Source organism: Embiotoca jacksoni, unplaced genomic scaffold (assembly GCF_022577435.1).
Source record: "Embiotoca jacksoni isolate LCO1_2020_lvr unplaced genomic scaffold, fEmbJac1.0.p SCAF_1, whole genome shotgun sequence".
Classification (NCBI taxonomy): Eukaryota; Metazoa; Chordata; class Actinopteri; family Embiotocidae; genus Embiotoca; species Embiotoca jacksoni.
In genome coordinates, this window is record NW_027185229.1 from 12,907,097 (window position 1) to 12,919,048 (window position 11,952).

The 11,952-nt window shown below is 41.9% G+C and overlaps 1 long non-coding RNA gene across 1 annotated transcript; it reads right to left on the reverse strand.

Moving 5' to 3' along the window:
• Positions 1–4,027: 4,027 nt before the first annotated feature.
• On the reverse strand, positions 4,028–11,913 carry LOC138211927 (uncharacterized). The gene is made up of 2 exons (XR_011179381.1): positions 9,763–11,913; positions 4,028–9,606 (listed from the first exon to the last, which is right to left on the reverse strand). It is a non-coding gene; the product is annotated as an uncharacterized lncRNA (long non-coding RNA).
• Positions 11,914–11,952: the final 39 nt, after the last annotated feature.

An 11,952-nucleotide genomic window follows, 5' to 3' on the forward strand; every position in this document is an offset into this window, starting at 1 on the left:
CTGTGCAGGGTTCCACCATATGTATTTTAAAAACCTCTGCAACGTGTCAATGCCAAAACATGTAGGAGACGGACACTGTTACACCTGGCAGTACACTGTCTGAGGGGCAAAGGTGTGCACAGGGGCGGAGAGATTATTGCAGTGTCTCGTTTAATGGGAGAAGAGACTAAAAATAGCATTGGTGTTTCAAATTTGTCTAAAAATATGTTAAAAGGAAAGTAAAGTGGCTCATTCGAAATAAGATAAACAACTGGGAAAACGTTTTTTTCTGTGGATTCTCTGAATTAAAGGAATAGTTTGGCTTATCCACAGTTGTTACCAAGAGGAAGATTAGAAGACTCCCACTCAGTCTATTGAGCTGTCTCTTCCAAATGGCGTCATCTTTACCGCATCCACAAGAAGAGTCCATGTGGCTGCCCCCCCTCTCCCCCCCACGTGGTATTCACGACGTCAGAATCCACAAAAGTTCATGAGCTGTGATGTGTTGGAAGTGGATAATAAGTTAACATATTGTAATTTTAGACATAAAGGTTTTCTTCTAAGGAAAAGTTTGACCATCATTTTCTCACTTTGTCCTCCGACATTATGCTTTTTGCATTTCCTACATTACAACGTCCGCCTGCCAGCTCGCTAAATGCCACTGCGGCTTTTAGACATCATCGACGCTGCCGTTGCCTGACAGCGGTGTTCTCAACTCAACCACCTGATCACCAAGCCCACTGTACACACGTCTTCACATGTCGTAACCACAAGCTCATGAAGGCAACAATCGTTCTCATGCTACAGCCAACAGCCTAGCCAACCGGTTAGTCGGACCAAACTTGGAACAAACACCAGCACCTTTAAAGCTCACCAATAACATGCCGTTTCTCATTTGTTTAATCTGTACAAAAGCCACAGTGACTTCCCCATATCTCTGCTGGTAACCCGGCAACCGTATTGCGAAAATCAGCACTTCCAGTCGAGGAATCGCCCTGCACACAACTGAATAATGATGTCTCTCAAAGCAATCGATCTCCTGCACAGCTGGGAGACACCCATTCAAAATTTGATAAAAAAAAAATATCAAAACGATATTGTCATTTAACAAAATATGCCAAACTGCTCAATGCAACAAGTCCTCCAAACCAAGCGACAAGAGCCACGATAGTGTTTTTCACGAGGCTCTACGGTTCCGATTTATTTAAGGGAACGCCTCTGGAATTATGTAACTTTTTAAAAGTGTCGATTAAATAAGCACCCCGTTTTAAATTTGTGCGCCCTTCGATGTGCGCTCGAATGTTACGTGCTTCAAACATCACAGATGAATCCGGACACAAAAGCATGTGTAACTCTGGTGCTAAATTGTGATCATTTGACAAAACTTGTGAGTATTTTACTCATGAAAGGTGTAGCTTCTCTGAGCCCCGTGCACTTAGTTTGCGGAAGAGCAGTGAGGAACTTGCTGATCCACCCCTCGTATTAACAATTCTTCCCCTGGTGTTATGAGAACCGCTTCAGGAAGTAGTTCAATACAGGACAAAAAAAAAAAAAAACCTGTGTCTTAAATATGCCAAACACTGGCAATAATTAAATGTCGAAGCGAACAAAGACCACTCATCCAATATACTGTGTATTTAAATGACGTGCTAGAATGACATTGAGGAGTGAGCAGAAGTAAATTACGCACACTTAAAGCTGCTGGCGGCATTTTCAGGGGATTTCTGTTTGTCTGGACTTTAAAGGACGCAAAAGACAAGGGGGGGATTAAAAAAAAAATGGAATGGTTAGTTTAATCTAAAAATGATAATAATTTGTGTTATGTAACCCAATAAACAGTTTCTTTAAATACAGCTATTGTTGAATCACAGGATTGTCTGCAGTGTTAAGTTCTTCTACAATTGTCTTCCTTGTTCCAAATTAACTACTTGTGTGTTTTAACTTGTGTGTCACGAAGTGACATGTGTAAATGACGCAGTGTCACACTCCGTGGTTTTGCAGGGCTGGCCAGATTACTAAACCAGATTAGTAGATGAAAAGGCTTTTAAATTGTTACCTCTTAATGTGTCATGTAATTGCAATTTATTTGTAGTTAACCACAGTGCCTTCTATATGCTGCTGAGATTTGCTGCTGCATCATGACTCGCACCAACTGCCTAATTCACATCCAATTCGATAGAAAGGACTCAGGTTGATTTTTTATATATATATATATAATTAACTGAATCATAAGGTTGCATTAAAAAATATTGTTTTAATTATTTATCTCAGTGGGATTAAATATGTAGAACAATTACCAAATCTGTCTGATTTGTGGATAGGTCTGTTCATGTGCGCTCTGCCGAATAAAGCCACCAAAACGTGCCACGGACTGAACCTAGTATGAGCTGGCAGAGACGCAAGTTCACTTCTAAATTGACACCAAAATTCACTGTACTGACGCATATTCAACGACACTCCCCCTGTTGCGTCGCTGTGCCCATCTGGGCGCATTTGGGATTGCCTCAGCGGCAAATCATGACATAAATAAGAATGCGCTGGAAAATGCGCTGCGTTTGCATTGGGCTGAGAATTAAAATAGGGCCCTATATGGGTTTTGTCCTGCCAAATTAGGACATGTATAAACATTTTTGCCTTGAGAAGCAGCCGTACAAATCCTAATCATGTACTGTATGCGTGGTTAAAAGAAACCAACACTCATTGCTAGAACAGGTTGTAAACAAAGGGCTTCCCTATCAAACCCCACTGTATTTTTGATCCAACCAGCCAAGTGGACCTCCATTACCCGGAGGTTTTGCGAATTCCTAACAGACAAGGGTTATAATTCCGGCAGCCAGTAGAGCCGGGGACTCCATCCCGTTGCTCGCGTAGCTCGTTACCCGTTTCTGAGTAGCTCGCTGAAGGTTCAAACAATATTCAGTGCTTCCCATACATAGACTCACTTGGGCGGGCCACCCAGGTATGTTGACGACCGCACCAGGAATATTTGGTGATCCATTTCAGAATTTTGTATTTATTTATTTATTTATTAACCTACCCAAAAGAACGGCGCTATCAACGTGATCAATTAACGAGTGGACGATCTCCTCTGTGTCTCCTTCACCTGTTTCTGTGCCAAGAAATGGCTGCTGATAAATTGGGTAAATAACACAAATACAACACAGCTCTAACTACAGCAAAAAACAATGTGCGGAGCGTACTGGATGCGATTCAAACTTCAGCAAAGCTGTGATTTAGAAAGCAAAATGACTAGCACTGAACATAAAAATGCTGTTTGCTTACAGTAACAATTGCCAATCAGTGCAACACCCTTGGGTGAAAGTGTTTGCGGCGTGTGTGCTCAGACCCATGACTGTTGTAACATGAGAATGATGACTGGGGGAAGAACTCCATTTCAACTTCTGGTTCCGATGGTTGGACTGGCCAACTCTGTCAGCCCGGGTTACTGTATCCCTTGCGGATGGTCATCTTGCTGTCACGGTCCGGCTCAAAAGCCGTGACAAAACTGAGGAGACGCAGTTTGAAAGCCAAACAAAACAAATTTATTCATATTTTAACAAAGTTAAATCCAAAAGAACAATGGAAAACACATGATGTGCGGTAGTAAGTTAAGTCAGTAATGAAATGGATGGACGGATGGGTGAGACGGTGCGATGCTGCGTTGTGGGATTTCTCTCTTTATCTCAACGCTGGGTCTCTTCCCCCACCTCTCCTTTCACCTCCCCTACTGATTCTTCCTTTAGCTTGCTCTTATTTCATTATTTATTTCCCCTTCCTCGGCTCTTTTTGGCACAGTTTATCAGTTTAATCAGCCTGCACGGCAAGAGGGAGGAGGTGGTGAGTGAAGACGGGAGATGGGGGTGTGGGGTGGCAGCCAGTGATGTGCATCATTCTCCCAGCCTTGTAGTAATGCATCTTTATTAGGCTCCCAACATCAGCCCAGGAGACAAGTCTCCGCTATCACTGTCAATTAGCAGGGGGAGCCGCTCGGGGAAACGTCGCGCTTCTCTTTATTAATATCTCCAAACTACGACACAGCACTCAGATGTATAGAAGAGGCTTTCTCTTTATTAAAACACACTCAGAGCAGCAGTGCAAACCATACAAGAGAATGTCATCAGGCAGGGTAAGGTGCAGTGGCAGAGCTTTAGGTTTGATTTACTGAGAGAATAAAAAAAAAAAAAAAAGCTTTGCTTTATTCAGCACAGGGACAGATATTGCAATATCATTTCATCATGGCTTTCTGGCAATATGGCTTTTTCAATCAGTGGATACAGATATTATTTATTCATAAATGCATTTTTAAAAGGCACACAAGATACAGTGTAGTCGATCTCCACAGAGTTGACACAATCAAATATACATGAATGTAATATCCGTGTGAGATGGGGGGAGGGGTGGCCGATGGTTCAACTTTATTCATGCGGATAACAAGCAGAGGAAATGGAAAAAAGGATTAGAGAGGACATTTACCCAGCCACATGTATTCCTCCACCATCATTTCTTCACTGAGATTTCTATTCAATTTGTCCGAAGCTGCTTCTGCGTATGTGCCAGTTTCTGTTAGCCTCAGTGTGTGTGTGTGTGTGTGTGTGTGTGTGTGTGGTCTGGCAGTATATCCTTGCTTTAAGGCAAGTGTCTCTTTAATGAGGCTTTGCTGCAAAAGGAGCTCCCTCGGACTCTTGACGTGCTTTGCATTTCAATCGCACACTCTTCTGCACCATGCAGACCACTGGCCCATCCTCTCCTCCGTCTGACACAGACACACACACAATACCTCATGATATGTGCGTGTGCGTGTGCTGTGCAACAGCATTGATTGGTGGGTTTCCTGAACAGAGTCAAAGCTTGTCAATGAGACAACCTTTCTGAAGCAGTATATTTGCCTTCCCTGTTGCGCTCTCACACATTTTCTTTTCTCTTTCCCGCTTTCCTTCTTACTCCCCCGTCTCCCACTGTGATACTCTCTGACCTCATGTTTATGTATCTCACTATGTCGAGCTGTTCATCAGTGCTGCTCTGTCAAAGGTCCCTTCTCCGTTTCTCTCTCTCTCTCCCATCTTTTGCCTCGCTTTTCCCCGGGCCGCAAAGACCCGGAGATATGAATAAAATAACTCCAGAGAAATAGGGATAGAGTTGCACACACTCAGACAAAAAGGCTGTTGTATATATTGTTGGGTGAAAGTGAAGCCAAAAAAAAAAAAAAAAAGCCTAACAGGGTTGGAAGAATTTGCAAGATGCTACAAACAAAATCCTGTCAAACAAAAGTCTGGACGCTCACTGAGAAGCAGTATTAATGGCCTGAATCTGGAGAGCGCAGGTTTGCAGTGTGCCGGACGGCTTTGGCCACGTATTGGATTAAAGGCAGAGACTTTGTGTTGGCTACGACAATATCGTATTCAGGTGAGTGTATTTGCAGTTAAAGCACAAAGGCTTACCACCAGAGCTTCCTAAGCAAAGGCTGAGCCAGCATGCCGTTACTTATTTGGAGCTCTGATGAACTAACAATTTCCAGAATTGGCTCAAGATATAATTGGGACAAGAGTCCTCTGAGTGTGTGTGTGTGTGTGTGTATGTGTGTGTGTGTGTGTGTGTGTGTGTGTGTGTGTGTGATGCTGTGCTTCATTGTTTTCCAAGGATAATTTAATGTTTAATAGAAGATCACCTCATTAACAGCCATGCTGAATGCTCTTTAAGAATGCTATCAGTCGCAAATGAAAAGTATTGTTCTTGAGAACAACTAAATCAAAAGGTATTTAAAGTGCACACTCGCTGCACTCACACGCTCTTCATCAATGAGCCTTCGGTGAAGAGGTCCCAGATGGGGAGTCAACACCATGGTTACAGGGGCTCAAACCCCTCGAGAAATCAAACTCTCATTTAGACCACAGCAACTGCTCAATACCCGCTCCGGTATCGACCAGTAGAAGTGGGTGCATTTATGTGTGGATGAGAAAGAGTGTGAGAGAGAACAGGAGGTGGAGCAGGGTGAAGACAAAAATCTGAGGAAAAGCAGAGGTATTGATTTATCTCCCACTGATGATGGGGATTTGGCATCAAATATGTGGGACACCTGACCCTATTTACAGCTCCCAGTCAATTAGAAAAGTTTTCTTGTTCCTTTGAAAACACAGCTCAATATGCACTCCTTTGTTTTTTTTTTCCATTTCCAAAGCTTATGGTAAATATGAAATAATGTACGAGTGGCTGTGTGAAAATGCTTCATGAGCTTAGATTGCCTCGAGCAATTGTTCAAGTTGTGAGAGTTGTGGAGGACTCCAGCCCACTAAAACTGAAGGCTCTGGGATATTTCCAGTATTTGAGATTGACAAAAATTGGACATTATGTTGGCAGAGCTGCTGCTGCTTTTAAAAAAATGTTCTCATTACCCCCATTAAATCGTGACACTCAAGACTGTTAAGCAAAAGTGCTCCGAAACCCAAAATGTGGCAGTGAACCAGATTATATTCCTCAAAGAGTGTTCCAGTACTGTTCCCGGTGCAGCAAAGTATATACAGTAATCTCAGTTCTCAAATGTTCCGCCAAAATGGAGCCTAATGTTACACCATGACGACTGAGGTGGTGGAATACCTCATTTCCGAGGAAGGGTAAAGACAGCAAAAATCACTGCGTGCAGATATGTTAAATTTTTCCATCTAGTGGCAGAGGCCAAGGATAGACACAAGGGATTCAAATAGAAAGAGTTCATCTTTTGGTGCTTTGATACTGTATTTGTACTTGCAAAACACAGCAAATAGACCTTAAGGTTTTTACAAACTCTACATTTCAATCACCAAACTTAAAATTGGCACAAAAAATACAAGAAATTGGTGTAGGGGGATGGGTTTTTATTTATGGGCACAAAAATATGATTATGGTGTTTCAGCAGTGGAGCTAGAATTTTAAATAGTACTGAGGTTATGAGTCTAAGCCCCTGGCATCCCCACACCCGTAGAAACAATGACCTAACACCAGAAATAATCTTCTTTTTTTTTTTTTTATTACTTGTTACATGGCAAATCATTCAGCCTGTGAAATCAGTTGTATGTTGTACAATATATAATGTCTTTTGTGCATTTTTAGGGGTTTTTTTCTGATTGAGTGGCATTATTGGTTTGTAGCATCAAGTTTGATCTACTTCTTGTCTGCCCAGTCTGTCTGTCTCAGTTATATTGCCTGGATAGTACTTTCCACCACACTGTGTGATATGAAAACCATGTTTCCCCAAATTTGAACTTCAAATAAAAAACAGAAAAGGAGTAATTTACAGCTTTATAACATTGCATGTTTTAAATATTTCCCAGTGGATTGTATAAATTGGTTAATTTAGACCCCCAAAAAACAGGGCATTTTCTTAAAAACTAAAAGAAACAATCATTCAATTTATTAGAAACGCAGTTTTTATCAGCCTATTATTCTGCAAACTACCAGGTAGACAACACTGGTGGGAAAATAATTAATAACTCCTTTGTTTATTTACATATTAAGTCTGAATAGTGGAATCAGCTGATGAAATTGCCACTTAAACAGGACATAACCTTCTATCAGCTTCCCAAACCTTCGCTCAGTGGTGTAACCCAATAGCCATGGACCCAGATATAACAGAGTAACTAATTGTCCTTTTGTTTATGTAGTTCATAAATCATATTGTTTACGTCACATATATGGCTTTTGATTTGTGTAACATGTTTGCTAAAGCTGTACCATGTAAAAATACACATTTCCTATCGGCCAACATAATAAATGTGGCACAATGTCAAAATGTTTTGTGGCAACAGATATGTTCAATGAAATTAAAAAAGTAAAAGTCTAAACAGCAGACTGAGAACTTTGTCCCCAGCCTCTTGAATCTAAACCTTCTCAGAGCCTCAGCATTTAGAGTAGGATGTTCACTGACAGCACTTGAACAGATGTTGTTTGGTCATCAGGTCTTAAATTTCTGTTATATCTTGCCGCCATTTTGGTCTGTCAGCATGTTAAATTGTCAGGTGCAGCTTTAGGAGTGAATTTAAAGAGAAAGAATTACTCGACTTAATTTCGTCACTCCTCAGGCATCGACTTCAACCCTTGAGGGTGTCAGAATTGCTTTTCCATCACAAACAGAGCATTTTGGGTCCGCAGGCGAACATGAGCCGAGATAGGATTGTTGGGGGGGGTTTGGTAATGAACATGGTGCAGACCTGACGTTGGCACAGCAGGATGATATCTAATCAGTGCTGCACCATATTCTAATCTAGATGTGGGGGAGAATTCAATATTTAACGGTGGCAGTTTTGTCTTCCAATCACAGGCTTAGGTGGACACTTTGGTAAGCAGCTAGATGTGTCCAATCAGCTAGTGAAGGTGGGGTGTCCGCGTGAGTTCACGCATGTGTGTGATAAAGGGTGTATGGGTGCTTTTAGCTGGTTAGCACTCTCCAATCAGCACTATTTGTTTGTCTATGCGTGGCTTGCATTGGTGTTTGATGTCTGTACTGGCACAAATTGGCAATCAGATGAGGTTGGCATGGACGCGGGCCTCTCCTCACCAGGATACTGACTCCAATTGGTCTCTTTTCTGCTCTCCCATACGCTCATCCCTCTCTTCCTCTCTCACCAAAGCCATTTTAACTTGACCCTGACAGGTGCTCCTGACAAAACCCATTACAGTCTCAATTATGCTATACATCTCTCTCCTCCTCCTCCTACACTGCTTGTTCTTATCTCCTTTCCTGGCATGGCTTTTCCCCATTTTGTCCTCTGATGCTCCAAGCACTGGTGGGAAATCTAAGCGGCCGGCGTTGGCACTTCCCTCCTGATTCTATCAGCAGTCTATCAGCGCTTTGCATCTCAGCCCTCCTAATTAGCTTTGATGGGACCATCCCTCTCTTCTTCATTTGAAAAAATACAGCAAATGTAGGTGGTCGAAGAAGGAGTAATGGTGGATGCATAGAGGAGACGCAGGAAGGGAAAGAGTTGTGTAGACGGGAGTATCACTGCCAGGGTGGAGGTTCCCATTCCCCAAAGAAAGGTACTCACATATTAATTTATCTAATTGCATGCAGAACTCCAAGCAAACACTGGGTGGATGTGATATTTTTATTAGGAAGATTTTTTTTTTAATTTTTTTTTTTACCTTAATTTGACAGCGACAATAGATGGCCACAATTGAATTGTGGGATGTTGCATGTATATTAAATTCATCTAAATACTGTGTAAAAAGGTAAAATACTTTTTTTTTATTATTATTTTTACTCAAGGTTAACTGGCTAGCTTTTTCTAGAGTTTTCAACTCTAATATGTGATCTTAATCAAAAGTGAAGTTGTTATAAATACCTGCTTGGGTTCTTGCAACCCCATTTGCAAATCATGTAAACCCATATCTAATTGAAAATAGACCAAAGAAAACATCAAATGTTTAAACTGGAAAATATATGCTCATTTTGAATTTGATGGCAGCAACGCGTTTCAAAAAAGTTGGGACGGAGTCAACAAAAGACTGAAAAAGGTGTGTAACACGAAAAGAAAAACCTGGCGGAGCATCTCACAATTAATTAGGTTAAGTGGTAACAGGTCAATAGCATGATTGGGTATAAAAAGAGCCTCCCACAGCGGCAGGGTCTCTCAGCGGTGAAGATCGGGCGGGATTCTGCAGGGGCAAATAGGGCAACAACTAAGAATAATAGGCCTCATTCACTTACATGTGCGTAGAAACATTCTTACTTTGCGCACAAAGTAAGTAGGTGTGCGCGCAAAGTCACCGAGGGACTTATGACACGTGCGCTCCGGACGATTTTGTTCTCACCAGCTTGCGTGTGTTAGTGAATCAGAATCATTCTATATCCGTCGGTCGCTTGCAGCAATTAGCATGCTGCTACGCCCCCGTTTCTCCATGTAAGGACACCCGTTTGTCTGGAGCTGTATCATGAAGAAAGCAGTGAAGTGAAGAGAAGTTGGCAGAGATGGCACAAAAAATGTAAAAGAAAAATTACAGCATAAAGTGAAATAATAGCATTTGAGGTGGAAGACATAAAAGGGTCACTTTTTGAAAGTGTTTCCTCACGAGTAAATATGTTGAAAAGAAAATGAGGCGCAGGCTGCAATTATTGAGGCTGCCGTGTCCCCTGAAATGGTAACTTACTTAAAAATAATGATTACTGCGAACATTTTAGAAATACTTTCAAGGTTTTAATCTTAGAGAATGTCAATTCAAGTGGAGGATCCCCGAGTCCTGTGGGGTGGGGGGGGGGGGGGGGGGGCATTAAAGGTTTAATACGGAAGACAACTATTTCCTTTGCTTCTTACTTAAATCGAATGAGACTGGCAGAGATAAACTCATTTGAGGATGATTTACAAAAACTTGAGCTTGATCAGCCGAGTGAAGGTTTTTCTGAAACTCAAGAGTTTCGCTCATTTTATTTGGAGCTGTATAGTTCCGAAATAACATTAGATGTAAGTCTTTTCTACAGGATTTAAAACTTCCAGGTCATGAAGACGCAGAGTGACTTAGCGAGCCAATCACTCTGACTGAACTGAAAAATGTTACAGCTGGTATGAAAAAAGGCCAATCTCCTGGTCAGGATGGGTGGGGTTTTTTTTTTCATGGTATAATAGCTTAACCTGCAGTATTAATAATGTTAAATTGCCAGCTATTTTGTCTAACTTAAGCAACAACATTCTGTATTTAGTAAAGCGATCAAATTAGTAACATGTAAGCTCCAATTTGAATCATATTATTTCTTTAGCGTTCATCTTGACATGTTTTTCAAATTCATTATTTATTAATTATATCAAATAGATACAATTAATTTCATGTACCGTATTTAAAACATGACATGTCCACCGTTTGCAATTTACATGTCAGGAATAGTCGTAAATTGCTTGTGAAACAAGCCGTGGTCTTTGTACCCGTTCAAAATGTTGCTATTAGAACTGGGCAGCAGCTACAGGGGTAGCAGTCAGTGTCTCAAAGCACCCTCCGTTGCAGTTTGGTTAAGTTCGGTTTAGTGGTTTCATTACATTAGCAAAGTATTATCACGGGCGGGGAGAGGGAGTTCAGTTTTTTACGAGACAGAGGTCAGACCAACATGCTCCCCACTGGATTGAAGAAATAGTTTGACATTTTGGGAAATAGGCTCATTTGCTCTCTTCTCTAATGTTCCATCTGCTTTGGATTTTGATGCTAAGCTAGTCTAGCCGTGCTTCCTGTTGCTAATACTATGTACAGACATAAGGACGCCTTTTCAGCACAAAAGCAAACAAGGTGGTTTTCCAAATTTTCCAAATATTCCTTTAAACTGGAAACAGAGCCTTTGACGAGGCCTTAACATTACAGTTTGTTTGCGACTGAGATCATTCACTGCATGAATTTATTTATGCGCTTATTATACGGCGGAGGGCCTTGGATAGAATGGCATATATTAATATTCTAATATTATCTGACCTAGCTGTGGTTCTGGGTCTCTCTCACATTATACATGACCTTTTCTGCCCGACTACTTCTCCGTTGCCTTTTTAGTAGTTTACCATCTTTTCTCACTAAATTTCCAACCCCCTTTTCCTGGCGTCCTTGTTCCCATCATCCTCCCCTCCCCATCTCTCGCAGGTGTGTGCCCGACGTGGGAGAGTGAAGGGTGGTAGGGCTGAAAAGGTGTTAAAGAAGACGTGCACGAGGTAAAGGGAGCAGCGAGTGATGAATCTCCTAGCCGTCTGTAACAGTCGCCGCTTCGCCGACTCGTCCCTCGTTTCTGACCCAAATCTAATGCGACAGGACTTGTTTTCACTGTCCCCACACGCATACCTCCCCCCCTCGCCTCGATCACGGGAGTCGTACACCGCCCCTCTATTTTTAGCTGTTTGTCCTTGAGTTACATTCCCTGAAAATTGCCCTGATCCATAAAGGACTGGTTTGTGGTGCTTGAGGGAAAACAAGCACACAAAACCCTGCCAACACCATTTCCCCCCCACGCCCTTACCCCCCCAAAGACCCCCCCCC